We start from the raw sequence: 21,405 nt of genomic DNA, 5'->3' as shown, positions 1-21,405 counted from the left end.
ACGACTTACTTTACTATGGGGTGCCTTTTCAAAATTTACCATCTGAGAGAGTGATAAGTTTTTGATCGTGAATATCTCTTTTCGTATCTAACGAATCAACATAATTTTTGCTACATGCCATCGGAAATATGATCACAATTTTATGATAAAATATTCAGTTGTGTGACATAATCTCAAATAATTCAAAATTAAACTTTTCTGAAATGTTTGGTATAAACGAGTATCAAAGAGGATAATTCAAAAGGCGCGTTTGCTTTTTCGTAATTTGAAAGCTCATAGCTCAGTGATCTGTGAAAGGATTTATATATTCTAACTACCAATAGAATCGAAATTTTTCAACTTAGGCGTGTATAGAAAAAGCATTGAAGTATTTCAATAGTACACTATTGAAAAACCTGTCTCATTTGACCCATGTCAACACCAGCCAATCAGAACGCGTTCTGAGAAAGAAAACAAAATATCTGCTGCTGCACAACAAATCGTTCGAGAAAATGTTCCGAACAATGTTTAATATCGTAGTGACTTCCACAATTTGGTCCTTCTGAAACGCAGGAATGAATCCCGTACAGCATCCTGATAGTTTCTCTCAATGAAATGCAAATCCAAAATGAAATAATCGACATTAGGACCGCCCATTAGTGAAAAAGCTACAAACGAAATCACGTAAAAAGAAACCTCTTAACAAAAATTGGATTAGTTTGGATTCTATCGCCACTGCGTGCAGATGTATTGTGTGTCATTTACAAAGTTAGTTTCACTTCCGAAAAGAGCGATTACGTCACAGCTGCTAGTCGTTTGCATTGGTAAAAAAACAACGAAAAGAGGACAACGGTGGTGAGCATCACACAAAATCAGCCGTTCTAGTGGCTCTAAAATTTTTCTAAAGAATTATTCGGATTTGTTGTTCGCAAATCGAAGGTAAATATCCTCAGTTTAGTGCAAATCTAGAACAGTTTGGTTAGATTTGTGCACTTTTCGCTGTGTGAAATTCACAGTAATCGAGATTAAATAATTCACAAGTGTTAGATATTCAAATTTTATTCGATATACTGATAATATTAGACTACAACAACAGAATATTATTTTCAACATTTGCTACTTAGTCATTGTAGACTAGCTGGTGCACTTTCTTACGAACGTTCCTCATTAAATTCCGTACAGACTTCTTGGCGACAAGTTTTGACACTTTTTTCCAATCTTTTTCGAACTGTTGAATGGTTTCGGCTGTCGAGACATGTTTCCTAAGATGTGCCTTCGTTAATGCCCAAAATTCCTCAATTGGTCGAAGTTGTGGACAATTTGGTGGATTCATGTCTTTTGGGACGAAAGTGACATTTTTGGTAGTATACCATTCTACCGTTGATTTCGAGTAGTGGCAAGAAGCAAGATCTGGCTAGAAGACAACAGGATCCTTGTGGCTTCGAATCATGGGTAGAAGTCGTTTTTGTAAACATTCCTTGATGTATATTTCGCTGTTCATTGAAGGAGTGGTGATGAAGGGCTTCGAAATCTTACCGCAGCTAGAAATTGCTTGCCAGATCATAGCTTTCTTACCAAAGTTTTCGACTTCAATCGATGTCTCGGACTGGTTTAACACTTGCCATTCTCGCACCGTATAATATTGTGGTCCCGGCAAGGATTTGTAATCTAGTTTCACGTAGGCTTCGTCGTCCATGATTATGCAGCTCAAATTTCCAGCAAGAATCGTATTGTACCGCTTTCGAACCCTCGGCCTGATCGATGCTTCTTGTTTCGGACTACGTTTTGGTTGTTTCTGCTTCTTATAGGTTCGAAGATTCAAACGTTCTTCAGCACGAAGAACATTTGACTTCGAAGTGCCCACTTTTTTGGTCACATCCCGAACTGAAACCTCCTTCTTTTGCTCAAACGCCTTCAGTATACGTTTATCCAACTGAGGGTTAGCAGGGCCTTTTTTTCGACCCGTTTTCGGTTTATCCTCAAAGGTGTTATCCTCACCGAACTGCCTGATTGCATTTCGTACGGCTTTTTCACTTACTCCGTCCATTTTTGCTATCTTTCTCAGTGACAGTCCGCGTTCTGTGCACCATTTGTACACAATTTTTCGACGTTGTTCTGCTGGAAGTCCACGCATTTCGAAACAAACTAATGAAAACGAATAAATTACTGCACAAGTGGTTAGAGAAGAGTGTAAACAACAGGACGCAGCCATAAAAATTGGCAGATTCTGAACCATTGCGAAAAGGGAGCGGTTTTCAATTTATATAAGATGAACTCGATTGATAATGAGAAAGAGTTTATCGCTTCAACCGATCGCAGAATGGTAGAGATACTTAACGCTATAAAAATAATTGCTTGCATACAAAACTTGAACACAAGCTTGGCTAAGAGAAGCTTAAATATCAAAATCGTATCGTAAGTATGTACAAAGATAATTGCATACATTTGGGATATTGTTGTCATTTTATCGGCTATAAAACCAACAATGTTCGGTGTTAGTTTCTAATCAAGATCAATCTAAGCAGACTCTCGTGCAATTGCGGATTCTAAATTGTGACGATTGATTGAACTGTTTGATTGTAGATCATTAGAAATTTTGGTTGCCTTGTTCCACATCAATGGCTCCCCATGGGGGTGATCCTTGTGGTTTTTTTTTCCGATACGATGAAAATGTTTTTTTTTCGATGAAAATTCCACTTAGTGGACTGAGAAGGGTTTTTTGTTAGATTAGCACCACTGTTCTTATACAAATAGGCAACGCAAATGTCAAGCACTAGTTTGGAAAAATGATGCTGACTGTGGGACATAAACACTGAATCATGCTTTTGTGAACTACCTCGATTCAATCTGAATCAATTGGTGTCAAAATTAGTATCCGAAATTATTTAATAAAAGTATGAAATATATTTTCATGAGACTGGTATAAAAGAAGAGAAAGGAATTATCAGACCTCTAGGTGGATTAAGAAGGGGTTTTTTTTCCTGTAATTAATTACTCATTCCATATAGTCCAAATAGTTACGTAAAACATTGCCGAAAATACCAAATCAATCTAACAAACCGTTTATGAGATACAGCGTTTTGAAAATGTTCAAGAAATTCTTGCTTAAGCCCTTCTCAAAAGTGACAACCTTGTCCCACCCTAATCCTCACCCACCTTTCGGCTCAAACCCTACAGAGTTACCACAAACCACACCGACGAGATGTCATAGTAGTGTCATGAACCCAAAGCGGACTGTAACAACCGACTTGCTGTCATAGAAACCGAAAATGGGAACCGACGTGTAAATCTCTCCGTTTGCTACAAGTGTCAATTGCATGCCAAATCAAATATTTCGCAACGAATTTTGACAGCTTCTTTCGTTCGAATCGATGACGAGCTTCGAAATATCTCTCAGTGTGTGAGTGTGTGTGAGTATGTGTTTTAAAAAACCGATTTACTAAAACTTTGAATGATCGTATATACAAAGGTTTCAGAAAAATTGTTCAAAAAAACTTTGTGGGTGAAGTTCAGATGATTCCTGCTTCTTTTAAATTATATTCTATTTCAAATGTTTTTGTTTTTTGTAATTCCAGCCTCTAATTTGTCAAACAACCATTACCACGTAGAAATATTTGCAGCAGCAAAGCATTACAGGGTTCTATTGTCGGTAAAGATAATAATGTTTACGAGCAAGACAACAGGATCATCAAGCGTAAACGTGTTGTAATGTGAGAACGTAAACAAATGTATTGAATGTTGGAGAGCGATGAAAAAAGTGTCATATTTGGTGTACCTGACAAGTTTAACAACCAACTGAGCTCTTTGAATGATGACGCTCTGACACTGTGTTTGTGATGAAAAATAATATCGAACAGATTTTAGCTAAACTAGTTTAATAACTCAATAATATTGCTCCGTCAGTTCCAACGTGACTCCAGCCAAAACCGTTTAGCAACGGTTCAAGTCGGCTTTCATGCCCGGCCGTTCAAACTGTACGAGCCGATCTACTGAATTGCCTTTCTGGGTTGTACAATTCTTGAATACTAATTCAACTATATCTTAACATCATTATCGCGTATCTTCCATGCGCGCGTATTCAGCTTTGACTGGGTTGGAGTTCCTGGATGAAATGACTAATCTGTGTGATGCTCGCTTTGGTTCACATGTACATCAGCAGCATCAGCAAAATGGGACCTTCGACGCATTACAGTTGAAGTCGTTTCCCCGTCGTCAGCCAGAGCAAAGAGCTCTAACCCACTGAGTGACATATAATCGCACGAGTACGTTACTAAACAGCGGGCGCGCGTGGGTCCTACCGGCAAACACACGCCGCCGCACTTGATCTCTCCACCTGGCTCTACTCCCCCCCCGACTGTAACTCGAGATGATATCACGGAGCTATTCAGGACCAGTCACGGTACACGTGCGAAGGTGTAAATAAATTAAGTTAGAAGCCAATTTCATGGTGCCAAACTTGTTACCTCTCTGTCTCGGGTCGCCGGGCGAAAAACGACGCCTTCGAGTCGTTAGTAAACTTTTCGAAGCTGTTTGTTATCCGGCTGCTTGAAGTTCCCTATCGGCCCGGATTTAGCTTCGCTGATACGAAATGATTTGGTTATCGATAGCAATATTTTCGCACCTGTATCGAATGGCTAAATGCGGAAAGTGGCAAACATTTGTTTTCGTGATCGGTGATTTACAATAAACTTGTTTATGTAGGCGATTTGTGACTAAGATTCGACAGAAAACTCGAGATAAACGATTTATCAATGTTTATAAAGCCAATTTTTTTTTCAAAGTTTCTGTCCTTTTAAATGATGTAAGAATTCTGGATGTGTTTGTGTTTTTCGTCACACAAATGTTCACTTAATTTTAAAGGAGATTTCAACCAAATTAAAGTTAATTGAAAAATCGTTCTGCATCATAGGACGCAGTTAAGTGTCATCAATATCCTACTTACAATTTTGGAAAAGCGTATTTATTATTTCGTATGTCGAAATAGAAAATGACCATTCAAATAACGACACAAAGAAGGTGAAAATTCCGAAGAACCAAAACCGTTTTAATTTACAAGTTTTGACCAGTAATAACCAAGCACAAGCCGATTGGTCACATCTGTTTTATGACACGTGGGCTGAAAAGTCCCAGGCATAACACATAGATGGCGCTAGTTTTATTACAGTCACCTTTTGTCACTTAATACAAATATTAAAAAGACAGCTATTAAAATTTCATGATATTCTATTCATTAGTTTGTGAGTTATTGTGTTAAGAGTGACGCTACTTTTGTTACTTTCAGAACAATGCACAGTTGGAAAAAATCTACGAAAACCCGCAAAGAATTCTGTAACTCATGAACTAATTGAGATAGGTCAACAAACTAAAGCGTTTCTTATGTAAAAAAAATCCAAGAAATTCAATGGAATGGTTTAAAATGGCCGCACGAATCGCAATCCTGCTCGTTTTACCCCAAATATACAGCAGTTTTGGGGTTTCCTTTAACATTCGCTCTGTAACTGGAAAAGAAGTCGAGTGTGGTATTCCGGAATAGCCTTTACTTTCATGTAAAAAAGTCTGGAAAACCCACATTGGCCGCATGAAACGTTTTGGTGGCTATTTTACCCCAATTATTCCATTAGTAAACTTCCAATAAGTCTTACCGAGATTTAAGGACGATTTACAACAATCTATATATATATAAAAATGCAGAGATCATTCTTTGTAATCGCATCACGTAAGAACGGATGGACGGATTGAGATGCTTTGTTTTTTTGTTTGATCAGTTTTTACCCCCACCGGGTTCGTACATCAAAAAAATTAGGAAAACTTACCGGAAAAGTGGGAAAAACCAGTAAAGTTATTTTGTATGGACAATGGATTTTTCCACTGAAAAAGTCGCCAATGATTGCTAGATCATTGATAGGTGTTTGGCGCATAACGAGTTGCATAAGTGTTTGGCCGTCGAAGAAAGGAATACTAGATCGTTGAAAGAATCTTTTGGCGCGCAACGAGTAGATTTGGGTGGAGATTTTACATGCATGATTGATTCGTCATTTGGAAACACGTGCTTAATGGGGTATCAAAATCATTACTTGCCAAATGAGTGTTTTAACTATACCGTAAACAGAAGCACAAGTTCTAATGTCATTTACCAGTAGATGTAGTTAGATGAATTATGTTGGCCATCGTGGGCGTGAGTTGAACAAATTAAATTATGTAACGATTTTTTTACGTATCAATGATAGGATTCTGCTGTTGAAATAATGAGTTCAGATGAAAATATTTTTCTTGCATTTAGCATGCTGACGTTTGTTCAGCCGATTCGAGTGAGTTTTCAAGAGTGGTTTACTTCAAAACGGTCTGCTTGGGATGCTATTCATGACATTTGTAAGCTGCTTAAGCCAAATCATTTCATTTTCCGAACTTTGGATTACTTGACGAATTACCATATGCGAATCGTGAATATCATATCTGAAGGAGAAATCGTGGCATGTAAGAACCATTAGTTGTGAGATCTGCTGTTTTATACATTGGCTTTAACGATAAGAAAAATACTGGTATAATCACTCCTCATGTTCACTCCGCTAGAACAGGATATTGATTCTCAGGACTGAATACTAAGCAAACCGATGTGGTGGCTCGACGAATGAGAGGCCTTTTGATACAATTCTTGAACGAATATAGCGTTCATGTCAAAGTTAATGGACACAATATTTAATAAAAGGGTAATTTGAACTTTCGAATGTCCAAGTATTTTTCATTTTATCGCTAATTCGTTAATCGAAAATTGATGCTGTCATTATCCTGCTACGAACATTCATCAAACACGATTAAGTAATATCACTAGCGGTGAAGTAGATTATGGACAACCGTTCAAAATTAGTTTATTACCTTCGATAATCCCTAAGGATTTGCTATTAAATTTTAAATGTCTTCAGTACAAATAAGTCTTAATATTCAATGATAAACAACAATCCCCGAGGGCTGCTTTTGGAAATTTGTGGGGTCAATTTAAAGTATTTATCTTGGTCATCTCTTTTTCATCCATCTGTTAATTTATTTATTTGTTTATTTAGGAGCAAGGGAAAAGCCTGCTGGAGCTGAGATTTTGGTTCTCCTTCTCCAGCAGGTATAAAACCTTCTCATCTTTCGTATCAACAAATAACATTTGACCAAATGATACATAACGAAATTTTAAATTACCCTTATTTAAACTACAAAGCTAACTAACAACTATTCATATTGACTAACTATCCTAATAAAACTAGCGGGAAAATATTTGGAGAAAACGGGTTTTAATGGTGTTATGAGATAAATTGGAATTAAATCCATCAGAGCAAGTATTGAATACGCGACATATACTCGAAAACGGTTCAATGAACCCATAGTTAGTTCTAGCACGAGGAATTCTGAGAAAGGGATTAAACCGCAAATTACGCCGAAGAATGTCAAAACTTAGCTGTTGTAGGAGATCTGCACTATCAATTCGAGATTGGATGAGGTCCGCGACGAAAACAGCTTTTTGTGTATCACAGCGAACAAATAGCAAATCGAGGTGCACGACCCTACATCGATTTTCGTAGCTTGGAAGATTCAATGGATCAGCGAAACGAATGAACTTGCGCTGGACAGCTTCAATGCGCAGCTTATCAGTTTGGTAATGTGGTGCCCAAACAACAACAGCATACTCCAGTGTAGAACGAACTAGAGCACAATATAACGATTTCAGGCAGTATATGTTATTGAAATTTCTTGAGATGCGAAAGATGAATCCTAGCATCTTTAATGCTTTAGAGATTCTATGTGATCTTTGAAACTAAGTTTTGAATCCAATAACACTCCTAGATCCTTATTTGATGTCTCCCGTTTTAGTACAGCTTGCGAAATAGTGTAATCATACATGATCGTGGTTCGTTTACGAGAGAAGGAGATAACGAAGCATTTGAAGGCGTTAATAACCATTCTGTTGACGTTGCACCAGTTAGAAAATACATCCAACTGTGACTGCAAGAAGTTTGAGTCTTTCAGATATTTGATGAGATGAAACAGTTTGAAATCGTCGGCGAATGATAGCTTCATGCATTGCAATGCGAAATTCAGATCATTTAGATATAGCAGAAATATGAATGGTCCTAGATGGCTTCCCTGAGGAACACCAGAGCTCACGATGAATGATGGCGTAACGCAGTCGCCAATTCTCACGGTCATACTACGACCAGTCAGATATGATTCAATCCAATCCATCATCCCACATGTCAAATCTTTAGTTTGAGAGAGATCTACAATCTCTGTTCAATACACTGACTCGAAGGATGAGATGGCAAACGGTGCATTTGTTTAGTTTTTGCGTAACAAAAGCATTGAACATATCCACAATAATTCTTGATGATATTTCTTCTTCGGGACGAAGTTATTGTGGTGGATATGAATTTGTCGTAATTCGTTTATTGTAAGCCAAGTAATCAGTAAAATAATGGAAAGAAACATGACGTTTGGAAACTCTGCTGTTCGAAAACACAAATTTAAAAAAATAATTTCAGGCGAGACAAAGTTCGACGGGTCAGCTAGTAAGATATCATAAAATAGAGGAATTGGGGTAAAATAGTCACCAGAACGTTTCTTTCGAGTTACAGAACAAATACTACAGAAAACCCCAAAACTGCTGGGCATTTGGGGTAAAACGAGCAGGATGGCGATTCGTGCTGCCATTAAAAACCATTCCATTGAATTTCTTGGATTTTTGCCTTTCTCATATAGAAAGGTTATGCAATCACTTTGAAACCCGACTTTTGAACCGAGGCCCAGAAAGCCGAGTGTCATATACCATTCTCACAAACTTAGATCCAAATGCAAAGTTTTATGACCTTATACAATTTTCCTGAGTTTCATTTGGATCCGACTTCCGGTTCCGGAATTACAAGGAAATATGTGTAAATTTATGAAAAAATATGCAATCAATTTTCTCGGAAATCTCTTGACCAATTTTCACAAACTAAGAAGCAAATGAAAGGTCTTGAAATTCTTTAAAACAGTCCCCGAAAAGTTGTTCCAGATCCGACTTCCGGTTCCGGTATTACAGTTCGATTAGTGAAAATTTTCAATTTCATGAGTATTTTTTCACTGGCGATGGCGAAAGGATGTGTACATTTTTATAAAACTTACTGCTAAATTGATCTAGGTGACGGATCTTATTAGTTAGTGAATTTATAAAACTACTTTGAAACTACTAGTCCCCGGCAAGGATGGCTTTTATCGTATCAAAGAACGTTCACTGGCAACTCTTCACACGATTGAATCAGTGCCATCAAAGAGAAACGGAAATCATCGCAACAACAAAAACCCGGCATGGCTCATTTAACATAGTGCGAGAGCGAATTTCTCTCGATGACATTTCTGAGAATCAAAGGTTAGCACGCTGCTGTGGGGATCCTCTCTGAAGTAACAAACGGTCGCTTATTCTCGTTTCGCGATCCGATTCTGTATGGGCAGTGGATAATTGAGATAGAAACATTTTACTATTGCCGCTTATTCTAACTACGTGCATATAACCGTTGCATAAGTTGTGTCTATGAAAATGTCTGTAAATGCTCCACACAAGGGATTTGAAATATTGCAACCTAGTATGAGAAACATCAAGTTAAATCATCGATTCCATTTTCTGCGATAATTGTCAACTTGCGATTCTCTCTTGTAATTTTTTTTAAGGACCGGGAAATACTCAGAGTATGAAGTGGAGCGAAGGAATGTAGAAAAATTCTCTCGCGGTTCATGCATTGAGAGACTCGAGTTCGTGTAGCATCTTATACCGGATTGAAATCGTTGTATACAATATAGAGAGCAATATAGCAGCTTCTGTCAAATTTTCGGCAATCACCAACACTGGTCCCCGGTTTCCGTTTCCGATAACACCGATAATAGTGAAGAAAATCTCCGAAAACGGAACTCCCGTCGATTTCTCAGCAACGGTTAAGCCGTTTCTCATGATTCATTATTCAAATTAAAGCTCTCATTGTCTTTAAACATACTGTGCAATTTCATCCTGATCCGACTTCCGGTTCCGAAGTTATAGGGCGAGGAGTGTCATAACATTCAAATTCAAAATGACGATGCAGGGGAACGGGTATAGCGTTATGCGTAAGTCGATGCCTTTCACGCTGTACACCTGGGTTCGATTCCCAACCCCGCGCACATAGGGTCAGAAAACTTTTATGGCCCGTAGAGGTGAATGACATCAATGTTAAAACCTCTATGATCGAAAAAAATACTATGCAAAACTGGTACGCGACGGTACGTGCGGCTTTGCTCCATTCACAGCGTGCTATGTTCAATTTCCCAGGGTTGCACATTCAAATTTATATTTTTCAGATGAAAAATATGTATATTTCTAATCCTTTTATTCAATTTGTACCTACTTGTTAGTGTTATTACAAGATCATGATAACGATGCTTTTCAATAAAAGTGCACTTATTGGCTTTCTCATATAGAAAGTTTATACAATATGTTCTATATGATTCGGCACAGTTCATCAAGCTGAGCAATGTATGTGTCTGTGTGTGAGTATGTGTCAAATAATGTCACTCATAAAAAAAAATCTCGTAGTCCTGTAGGTTGCTATTGAATTTCACACCGTCATTTAGAGCGATGAAGGGATCTAGATTTGGCTTAAAACTGATTCAATTCGTAGGCTATATTAGTTACTTATTAAACGAACCGACTTTAGCTGTACTGGTTCCAAGTTCCTGGTTGCAAAAGTATCAGAAGTAGTTGTCAAAAAGTTGAAAACGAGGCTCACTCTATTTTCTTAGATCGATTAGAGATTTGATCGATTTCCACAAACAGACTCAAATAAAAGTTCCTACAGTCTCATCGGTTGCTGTTTAATTTCACCCGGGTCCGATTTCCGGTTCCAGAACCATAGGGTAAAGAGTGTTTAATCATTTAGTGCAAAATAAAGAAAAATTCTTATCAACTAGACATAACTGTTTAGAATTTGAAAAGGTTATGAAAGTTTCTTATTTTATTCAAGACTGAAAAAAAAATTGTTCATAAAATCTTCTGGTGATATTTTTGAAAATATAAGTAATATGAGAAAGGTATCATTACACCACTAGGTGGATTAAAACAGGTATTTTAACATAGAAACACTATTGTTTGTTGCCTTTTTCCATGGTTCCGGATTTCTTTGCGGGTTTCCTGGATTTTTCCCACTGTGCAATGGTTCAAAAATGATTTCCTGTTTCAATTTTACACTGCTTCTTGATGAGAAAAAATACCGTTCAAGCAAAGCAATGGCTTGAAAAGTGTTATGGTGACTCTGCTCTATCAAAAACAACAATAAAACGATGGTTTGCTGACTTCAAACGTGGTCGTAGGGACACCGATGAAGCAGATTGAACATTTGACTATGAGAAAGCTTTGTTCAAAGTGGGTGCCATGTTTGTTGATGATTCTGAACAGTGTTTGGCCATGTTTAAACATAAAAAAACGGAATTTTTGCGTCGATATGCGACAATGGATGAAACATGAATCAATCACTTCACTCCGGAATAAAAACGACCGTGACAGCCATTGGTGAACCTCGTCCAAAGCGCCCGAAAGCACTACAATCGACTGGAAAGGTTATGGCCTCGGTGTTTTGGGATGAGCGTGGTGTAATATTTATCGCCTATCTTGAGAAAGGAAAACCCATTAAGAGTGCATATCATATAGCGTTATTGGAACGTTTGAAAGCTGAAATTGCATAAAAAGACCGCATATGACAAAGAAAATGTTTGGTTTCATAAGTCAATCTAAACAATGGCAAAACTATATGAATTGAACTTCGAATATCTCCCACATCCACCGTATTCGCCAGATTTGGCTCCCAGCGACTACTGTAAAAAATTACAGAGAGGCTATCGTAAAAACTGAGGGTAAGGGGTGCTGCCCAGCGGTTTAAGTTTGAAAATTTTCGATCTTTAAAAAGCACCATAGGGGGGAGTACATGTAATTTCCGCCCCCTATGGTGATATTTCAGGATATATGAAAATTTCACTAAGTGGACTAAGAAGGGTATTTTTAGATTAGCATCACTCTTCTTATACAAACAAGCAACGCAAATGTCAAGCGCTTGATTGGAAAAATGATGCCTACTATGTGATAAAAACACTGAAGAATGCTTTTGTGAGCTACTTCGATTCAATCTGAATCAACTGGTGTCAAAAATGAGCCCAAATTAGTGTCATAAATGATTTAGTAAAAAGATAAGAAATTGTTTTCATGAGACTGTTTTGAAGAAAGACAAAGGCATTATCACACCACTAGGTAGTTTAGGAAGGGTTTTTCAACAGCCTCTTACTGTAAAATCTAATAAAGATACAAAAATTCGTCCAAGACATGAAAATTCGTCAATACTTCAAACGTGTCCTGTAAACTTGCGCGATTTCTTCTACACAATCCGGAAGCTTGGATTGTTCTGAATTTTTTGCAATTTCGTAACTAATGATAAACGTTGATAAACGTCTTTGAATGGTCTAACGAGATGAACAAATCTTAATTTTAAATGAATTGTACTTAAACCAATAGCTATAAATCTATTTAACCCATTGAGGTGATCTTTTTATTCTGCCCCACGAATTTTTAGCTGACTTTGAAAGGGGAGGATGGGCTCCCGAGCAGAGTGTGAGATCACATAGAAAACTCATTTTGATGTTGTGATGTTCGCATTTATCGATTACTCAATTTGCTGTTGTTTTGGTCGTTTTAAGTGGCAAAAAATCAAAAAAATATTCTGATGATATCAAACAGAAAACTATTTTTGCTATCAGCGAAAGCAAACTGAAATTTTAATGAGATATAGATTTTTTCTTGTTGATAGCAAAACTAGTTCTCAATTTGAAGTTATTATCAAACAACGAAAAAACTGGAAAACTGGAAGTCATAATCAGTTATTGATTTGCTTTAAAAAGACATTACTGAAAACAAACAAGTCGCGAGCGTAAGCTAGAAATAGATTGTGCAAAAGACCCGGGATAGTATACCTTTAGGCGATATTACTTGCAACAATAAAAAAGCGTCAAAAGCACCAACACCCCCACAGAGAGAGACTTGGGTTTCGAACCTAGGCGATTTGGATTCCGAGTTCTCTGCGAATGCTATGGACTGTGACGTTAAGCTGTGGGTAGATGGAGAATTTTCAATCATATGCCAAGCAGTGTTGATTCGCAAAGCTGTATACAGGTAGTTTTAGCCGATTTACACTCGTTTCGTCGCATCCGCCACGAAACCATCATGAATAACAGTGCGGTTATTAGATAGGTATGAAAATGTGCTCTTTGTCTTTCTCGTATCCAGAAGCTGTAGCATGTGAACATCATTATATCAAATTGAGTAATTTATTTGATCTCACTCTACTCGAGTATGTAATCACTTCGAATTATGAATTTCGAGGCTCAGAAGAGCTAGCGCGTTAGAGTGTAGTCTCTTACAGCAAAGGCTCACTGGAGACGTGAATTAGGAATCTGACAACAAGCAATCCCAGATCACATGTTATTTCGATTCCAAAATAATATCTTACTTATTTCGATTAATTGGCACAATGAACGAGTATCTCACTTCTGTCCACAGACAGCATCACACTGATTTAGCAAGTTTTTAGTTCTTCTGTAGACTTAAATTCGGGATCATTCGATGAAGATTAATTCCGGAGCGAACATTAAGCAATTCATTTACTTGCTTCAGATAAAATGGATTAAACATAGATAATTCATGGAAATCTGATTATTTGGAGAATAGGGTTTTCAAACTTTAAGTTTTTCAAATATTAATACAAAATCGTTGTACTGCATGGAGCTAGTGTGCTAAAATATGATCTAGCTCAGAACCTGAAATCTTCAAAGCTTTATTTGAGGAAAGTTGTTAGTTAGGAGGCTTTATTTGAGGAAAGTTGTTAGTTAGGAATTCATTCGGTAAGCGCTTCTACAGCGCTGGAAAAAATTTCTGATAGAAGACATGTTACGCTATATCTCTGAAACATGTTGATTTAGAACGTCGGTGATTGGAGGTAATAAAATTCTTCCATTTGATGGCGATAAAATGCAATCAAATATTCAAATTCAAACTAAACATGGAAAAATTTATATATCTTGACGAGAATCGATACGTTTTGAAGACCATAGAAACATTTTGCATACCTTAGATATGACGAGGGGTGGATGTAGTAAGTGCCTATAAAACGGGGGGTGTAATGTTAGTAACAGCATAACTCCGAAACTACCGAACGGATTGCCAGAGATTGGCACAGATACTTCTTGCTCTTCAGAGATGGTCATAAAAGGGAGAGAGCGTAGCAAGTGTCCTTAAACGGGGGGATGGGGGAGGGGGGGACGAGAAATCGATAGTTTTTTAATACCATAGAAACATTTTGCATATCTTAGATATGCTTATATGGGAGGGGTGAATGTAGCAAGTGCCTTTGAAAAGGGTGGTGTAATGTTTCTAACGGTATACAGGATTACCAGGAGATCATGAAAAAGATTATTTAATTGGATGAGTATCGATAATTTTTGAAGACCATACATAGATTTTGTAAAACTCAAACATGCAGTAAGTGTTTGCTAACAGGGGGAATTTGAGGCAAAATGTTTCGAGTTTTACGAAATCGAAATTTTTCGATAGGCACAGATATTTATGACAACTAAGAGATGATCGTAAGGATATTTATAAAGAAAGGAAGTGTCTATTGAAGAAGCTATCAGTTCAATTGTAAATATCGGAATAATTCCATAACATCCCAGTAAACTATCAACAAACTTGGCAGAGGTACTTTTTACTATTTTTTCTTGTCGATATCAGATATTCATTGCACAGGTGAACAAAAGGTTGGAGTTTCTAGCAAGTGCCTCTGAAAAGAGGTTTATTGTTAAATTTAGCTTATTTGTCGACAAACGAGGGAAGCCGGAGGATATAGACTAGGAGAAAAGAGTCTGTAAAATCAATTTTCATCCCCCTCCCCTCGCTTTTTCGACGAGCACAGATACTTTTTACACTACTCAGAGGGCAGAGAACTGTTGCAAGTTCAATAACAAAAGGGGAGTTGATGCATATTTGCATATTTCTATCAACTAAGTGACGGTCACAAAAATATTCACAAGAGGCAGGGGCAATAAATATTTTTAACCAAGGGAGGTAAAATTGATCTGAATTGACGGAGAAATCATAAAATTAATGTACATTTTTTTCATGCAAATTGAGAAAACTGTCGAACCGAGCTGATGAAAATAGGTTTACGATAACATTTGAATTAACTAAATCGTTATTCTATAGAACGAAAGTATTATCTAACGTAGTTATGAACAGCCTTTCGCTATCAAATAATCATAATCACAATCACATTATGTTGACAAAAATCATTTCCTTGATCACGGATATGGTTCCGGACAACTGCCACAGGAAGCTTCTTTGTAAGACGCAACATTGAATTTAAGGAACAATTGTTCCATTAAGATTTATTTTTGAATTTTTGTATCGCCTAATGGAATTAGTCCTATTTTGATGCAGTTATTAAGTTGTTGCGTTTAAATAATCTTTTTTGGAGTTTCCAAAATTTTTGCCTCGCAAGTTTTTTTTTTCAAAAGTAACAGCAAAAAGCTAACATAATGTGATATCAATTGAAAAATTGATGAGCTGAGATCTAATTAAGATTTCAATGTGATGTTTCTATCATAATAGGATTTCGATTTGCTCTCTTTTTGATGTTTGATTTTGCTCGGGCTACGAGACAAAAACTTTGAAATAAATTTGCAATGACCTAAATACGTTACTCTATTGAAGGAAAACATATCCGATATACGAAACTACGATCTGGCACACTTGAAAAGAAAAGAAAAAACAGAACTAGTACGAACCAAGCTGAGGACAAGAAAAGTGACAACGCTGATGGCGACGGTGACGATGACGATGACGACACTCGACGTCGAACCGCAATCTGCATCAGCATCTTTTTTTTTTGTTCGTTTTGCCTTTCTCTATAGAAAGGTATTAGAATTGCTGGAAAAACCGACTTTCGAACGGAGCCTCGGAGACCCATAGTGTTATATACCATTCGACTCAGTTCGTCGAGATCGGAAAATGTCTGTGTGTGTGTGTATGTGTGTGTGTGTGTGTGTATGTGTGTGTGTGTATGTGTGTGCACTTTTCGAAGATATTTGAACGCGCTCAATTTTCTCAGAGATGGCTCAACCGATTTTAACAAACTTGGGCTCGTTTGAAAGCTACTATCGGGGCATTGATCAAGTTCGAAGATAAAATGGCTGTGACTTTTGGTTCCGGAGATATGATTGTATAAGTGACGTAACCGACAAAAAGCGTTGTATTTGAACGCGCTCAATTTTCTCAGAGATGGCTGAACCGATTTGAACAAACTTGGGCTCGTTTGAAAGCTACTGTCGGGCCGTTGATCAAGTTCGAAGATCAAATGGTTGTGACTTTTGGTTCCAGATATATAATTGTATAAGTGACGTAACCGACAAAACACGTTGATTTTTACCGCATTATATATATATATATATATATATATATATATGGGTGCCAAAATTTTGGGATCACCTCTATTTTCGTTAAGTTCTAGTGCTCAAAAGTTCAAGCACCTCGAAAAAAGCCTTCATGCAAAATTTGACCTAAATCGGACATGCTTAAGGGGTGCTGCCCGGTGGTAAAGGTTTGACAATTTTCGATCTTGAAAAAGCACCATAGGGGGGAGTACATGAAATTTCCAAAATCGAAAATTTTTTTTGATGCCAAAACTCTTAAAACTGCATGAAACATCGAAATCTAGTGTCATCTCAAAAAAATTTTTTTTTGAAAAAATCAACTTTCTGGGACTTAGAAAAATTTTCATATTTTTTCTAAGTCCCAAAGTCGATTTTTTCAAAAAATTTTTTTTTTCGAGATGACACTAAATCTCGACGTTTCATGCAATTCTAAGCCTTTTGGCATCAAAAATTTTTTTTCGATTTCGAAAATTTCATGTACTCCCCCCTATGGTGATTTTTCAAGATATATGAAAATTTCACTAAGTGGACTAAGAAGGCTTTTTGCCTTTCTCTATAGAAAGGTATTAGAATTGCTGGAAAAACCGACTTTCGAACGGAGCCTCGGAGACCCATAGTGTTATATACCATTCGACTCAGCTCGACGAGATCGGAAAATGTCTGTGTGTGTGTGTGTGTGTGTGTGTGTATGTGTGTGTGTATGTGTGTGTGTATGTGTGTATGTGTGTGCACTTTTCGAAGATATTTGAACGCGCTCAATTTTCTCAGAGATGGCTCAACCGATTTTAACAAACTTGGGCTCGTTTGAAAGCTACTATCGGGGCATTGATCAAGTTCGAAGATAAAATGGCTGTGACTTTTGGTTCCGGAGATATGATTGTATAAGTGACGTAACCGACAAAAAGCGTTGTATTTGAACGCGCTCAATTTTCTCAAAGATGGCTGAACCGATTTGAACAAACTTGGACTCGTTTGAAAGCTACTGGCGGGCCATTGATTAAGTTCGAAGATCAAATGGCTGTGACTTTTGGTTCCGGAGATATGATTGTATAAGTGACGTAACCGACAAAAAGCGTTGTATTTGAACGCGCTCATTTTTCTCAGAGATGGCTGATCCGATTTTAACAAACTTGGGCTCGTTTGAAAGCTACTGTCGGGCCGTTGATCAAGTTCGAAGATCAAATGGTTGTGACTTTTGGTTCCAGATATATGATGGTATAAGTGACGTAACCGACAAAACACGTTGATTTTTACCGCTCTTGTATATATAAGGGTGCCAAAATTTTGGGAACTCTATTTTCGTAAAGTCCCAAAAAGTCGATTTTTTCAAAAAAAATTTTTTTCGAGATGACACTAAATCTCGACGTTTCATGCAATTCTAAGCCTTTTGGCATCAAAAATTTTTTTTCGATTTCGAAAATTTCATGTACTCCCCCCTATGGTGCTTTTTCAAGATATATAGATATATGAAAAGTGTTCTCATACAAATAGGCAACGCAAATGTCAAGCACTAGTTTGGAAAAATGATGCTGACTGTGTGACATAAACACTGAAGCATGCTTTTGTGAACTACTCGAATCAATCTGAATCAATTGGCGTCTAAAATTATTTAATAAATGTATGAAACATATTTTCATGAGACTGTTATGAAAGAAGAGAAAGGCATTATCACACCACTAGGTGGATTAAGAAGGGTTTTTTATTTTCTTTTTGTTTGCCTGCATTCGCCTGTTCGGCCGTAAAATATGACCTCGGCTTTGGTGCTTCAAAAAGGAATGTGAAAGAATCCGTTGCGCATTATGGTTGCTCTTGCTTGGTGTCTTGGAGATAATATGCTCCGCACTCTACCAGCCACCGCAGCATAGACCGACCGCATATGCATAGTAGGGAAGGAACCATGCGGAACCGTCCGTAGTCCGTGGTCGATGCCTTTGCCACACGGAAAAGGGTTCCTGTCTGTCGTCGGTGCATATCCGTTCGGTCCGATCTAAAGACGGCTATAGAGAGCAGTCAATGGGTTAACTTGCTGGAAGAACTTTTTTTTTTTATCAAACACGAAGATCAAACGTATTTCCCGGAAAGTTTTATCCGGGTTGTGCCAACAAAATTATCAATTTCACTTTTATGAAGAGTGCATTAAAAAGATGCTTTACTTTACCGAAAATTGAATTAAGTAACGTTGGTTTTTTTCCTCTTCTTCTGTTTATTTTCAGGTAATTTTTTCTGCCATGCAGTGACTAATCAAAGTAAGTATAACTCAAACGGCACCCAGCTTCTCACGTCAGGATCGCATCGGAATGAAATCTTCTAATCCGTTTGGATTACCGATCCAAACCAATAAATCACATGTGCGGCAACGTCAGCCAAAAGTCGGTATATTTCGAATTCAAATCATAAATCCCATTTCGTTACACCGGGCGCAACGGCGGCGGTCGTTTGTGTTTGGCCACAGCCAAACACTCAATGACTTATGAATAAACATAAGTCTCACCGGCGTGGTTTGTCACGAAAACGGGTCGGTTGCGTCACCATCATTCGCACCGTTGAACATCGACTGAATTGAAATCGTAGGGCGGCGGCGTTAGAACGGAACGCACGGAGACCATGATGAGGATGATGATTCGGTACGCACTGGAGTCGGCCTACATTCAGCGAATCCCAACTACCTACCTACCTGATCTGACACGGCTGTCATACGTCTGAAACGGGTTTTCTTGCGTCGCGAAGATTCTTACCGATGAATCATTCCAGTCGGAAAATAAGATCTATTTAAAATTTTGATCTCATCGTCGCCATCGTTGTACTTTAGATTTATTGCTTGCCGGGTGTGTTCTTGGAAAAAAAAATTTTCAATTTTTCTGCATGTTGAGATTCGTAGACCAATTCGATCGAGACGAATGATTCAGTTCGCTAGTTTGCGTTTCGTTCGAATTCTGCTGTACCAGCGGTTGATCCGATGCATAATTGCCTTATTATTTGGGCAGCACCTTTCTTTCGTCCACATTCAATAAGGAAACTGAACATTTAATTTTATAAAAACATATCCTGGACATAGTTTGCTTAATCAGTTTACAATTTTTCCTAGCCTTACACAGTAAAAAATATGAAATTTACAGGTTACGCAAATCCACTTACGACTCAATTAATAAAAACGTAATTTGTAAAATGACTGAATTATTAAAAAATGGGAACAGGTTGTCTGTAAGAAAACGATTATGAGAATTAATTTAAAGTTTGAAAGTTAACTAAAATCATTCATTCAACAATTCACGGTAGTATTGACTGTCGTTCCATAAAATGATTAATCAGTCTTCAGATATTGAACCCCTGTCGTAAATTACACGACAACGTCTCTTCCGCTCAGTTGTGGTGTATGATGTCAGCATCGTCATTGATATCATCGAGAATTTCGGAGCGTTGTAGAACTAGTCAAATTCACTTCAACTCTTCATCATATCGAGCAGTACAGTATTTCATACCCATTTGAATGATGTAACTGTAGTACTATTATGATTTACGCCGATGAAATGAATTGCTTCAGCCGATGAAATGAATTCACATAGTTAACGCTCGTATCTGTACTGTATTTTACAGTATTGTACTGTATTTTCGACTCAAATACTGTGTACTGTTTTTTACCCTCAAATCTACTGTATTTTTACACTGTAATGTACTGTATTTTTCACACTAAAATTTAATACAGAATTTCAAATCTTCAACGCATCGAACTTCGATCTGTGGCAGTACAAGAACAAAGCGCGTCATAACAGTCAAGCGAAACTTTGATGATTAAAATAAAAAAAATGTCTCAACCAAAAAGAAAATATACTCTAAATCAAAATCATTATCAAAAACATCCGCTTCTCAAAAAATGTGCGAATGTCACAATTTTTCAGTTTTTGACAAATTTTAAAATGCCCTAAAGAGGAAATAAAAAATAAATGACTTTATGAACTTGTTTTGAACGATCTACTAATTGAGGGCTGAAACACCTTGCGGAGGGATTGTTATTGCGTAATGACTACAAATGAACGCTGTAGGGCCCGAGCACAGCTGAACATGCTCGGTTCTTATGTTCAGTTAGGCTGTTTGTATGTGTGTCTCACATGCAGGATAGTTTAATAGGCAAAACGATTCACCCGTATTCGGATTGCTACGGGTTCGAGTCCCGTCTCTGCGGTGGCTCTTTCGCGGTTTTCATTACATAGTTGTATTCGCATGTCATTTTTTCAATCTGTTTTCCTCCTAAGATGCTGATCAAATTTATTTGCTTTTGTTTTTTATTCACTATTTTTAGAAAAAAGCGTACAGTATTTTCAAAGTCTGTATTTCCTTGATTTTTACGCCAAATGTACTATTTTTCGTAAAAAAAAATATACGAGCGTTACACATAGTAATACCTTTTCTAATTTGAATTATATTCATCTCTATGAATTCTTCCACTTTAACTCTGTCTCTGCATGCATCCAATACCCATGTCTTCCCATTCAGTTTAGTTGAAAATGACTGTTATGATCATTAGTGTTTACTACACATCGCACCTTCGAAATTGAAAAGAACTGATTTTTAAGCTTGATTTGTAGTGAAAGTGTTTATTGGTGGTATTACTAGCACTTCTTTAGTCGAACGTTCTAATTTGAAAGTATTCGTTTTTTTTGAAAACTGAATGCATTATACAGAAGGCATGAGCCATTTAGATTAATTTGCTTGTTGTACAACGCGTTTTCTAAATGTTCTAATTTTAATTTATCATCCAATCAAGTATGACTGGACCCTTCTCGTAACCTCTGGCTGTTTTTTAGATTTCCGTTTTTATTGTGAAACAACAGTTACATTTTCACAGTTATGTGCATCTTGTATAAATTTGGGAGTTAAAAAATAAGGGTTTTTTCCCCTTTCAAATTATCAAAAGTT

The 21,405-nt window shown here is 37.3% G+C and overlaps 1 protein-coding gene across 2 annotated transcripts in view; it reads left to right on the top strand.

Moving 5' to 3' along the window:
- Positions 1 to 21,405, top strand: part of LOC131432661 (uncharacterized) — a 711,303-nt gene that overhangs the window by 253,214 nt on the left and 436,684 nt on the right. Inside the window, exon 3 of one of the 2 annotated variants that reach the window (XM_058599065.1) lies at positions 18,705 to 18,737. The exons of the other annotated variant lie outside the window; for it this stretch is intronic. The gene's annotated coding sequence lies outside the window, so the exon portion shown is untranslated. The remainder of the gene's footprint in view (positions 1 to 18,704; positions 18,738 to 21,405) is intronic. 2 annotated transcript variants of the gene reach the window in all.

This window comes from Malaya genurostris, chromosome 2 (assembly GCF_030247185.1).
Source record: "Malaya genurostris strain Urasoe2022 chromosome 2, Malgen_1.1, whole genome shotgun sequence".
Taxonomy (NCBI): Eukaryota; Metazoa; Arthropoda; class Insecta; order Diptera; family Culicidae; genus Malaya; species Malaya genurostris.
This window is presented reverse-complemented; position numbering and strand designations above follow the sequence as displayed.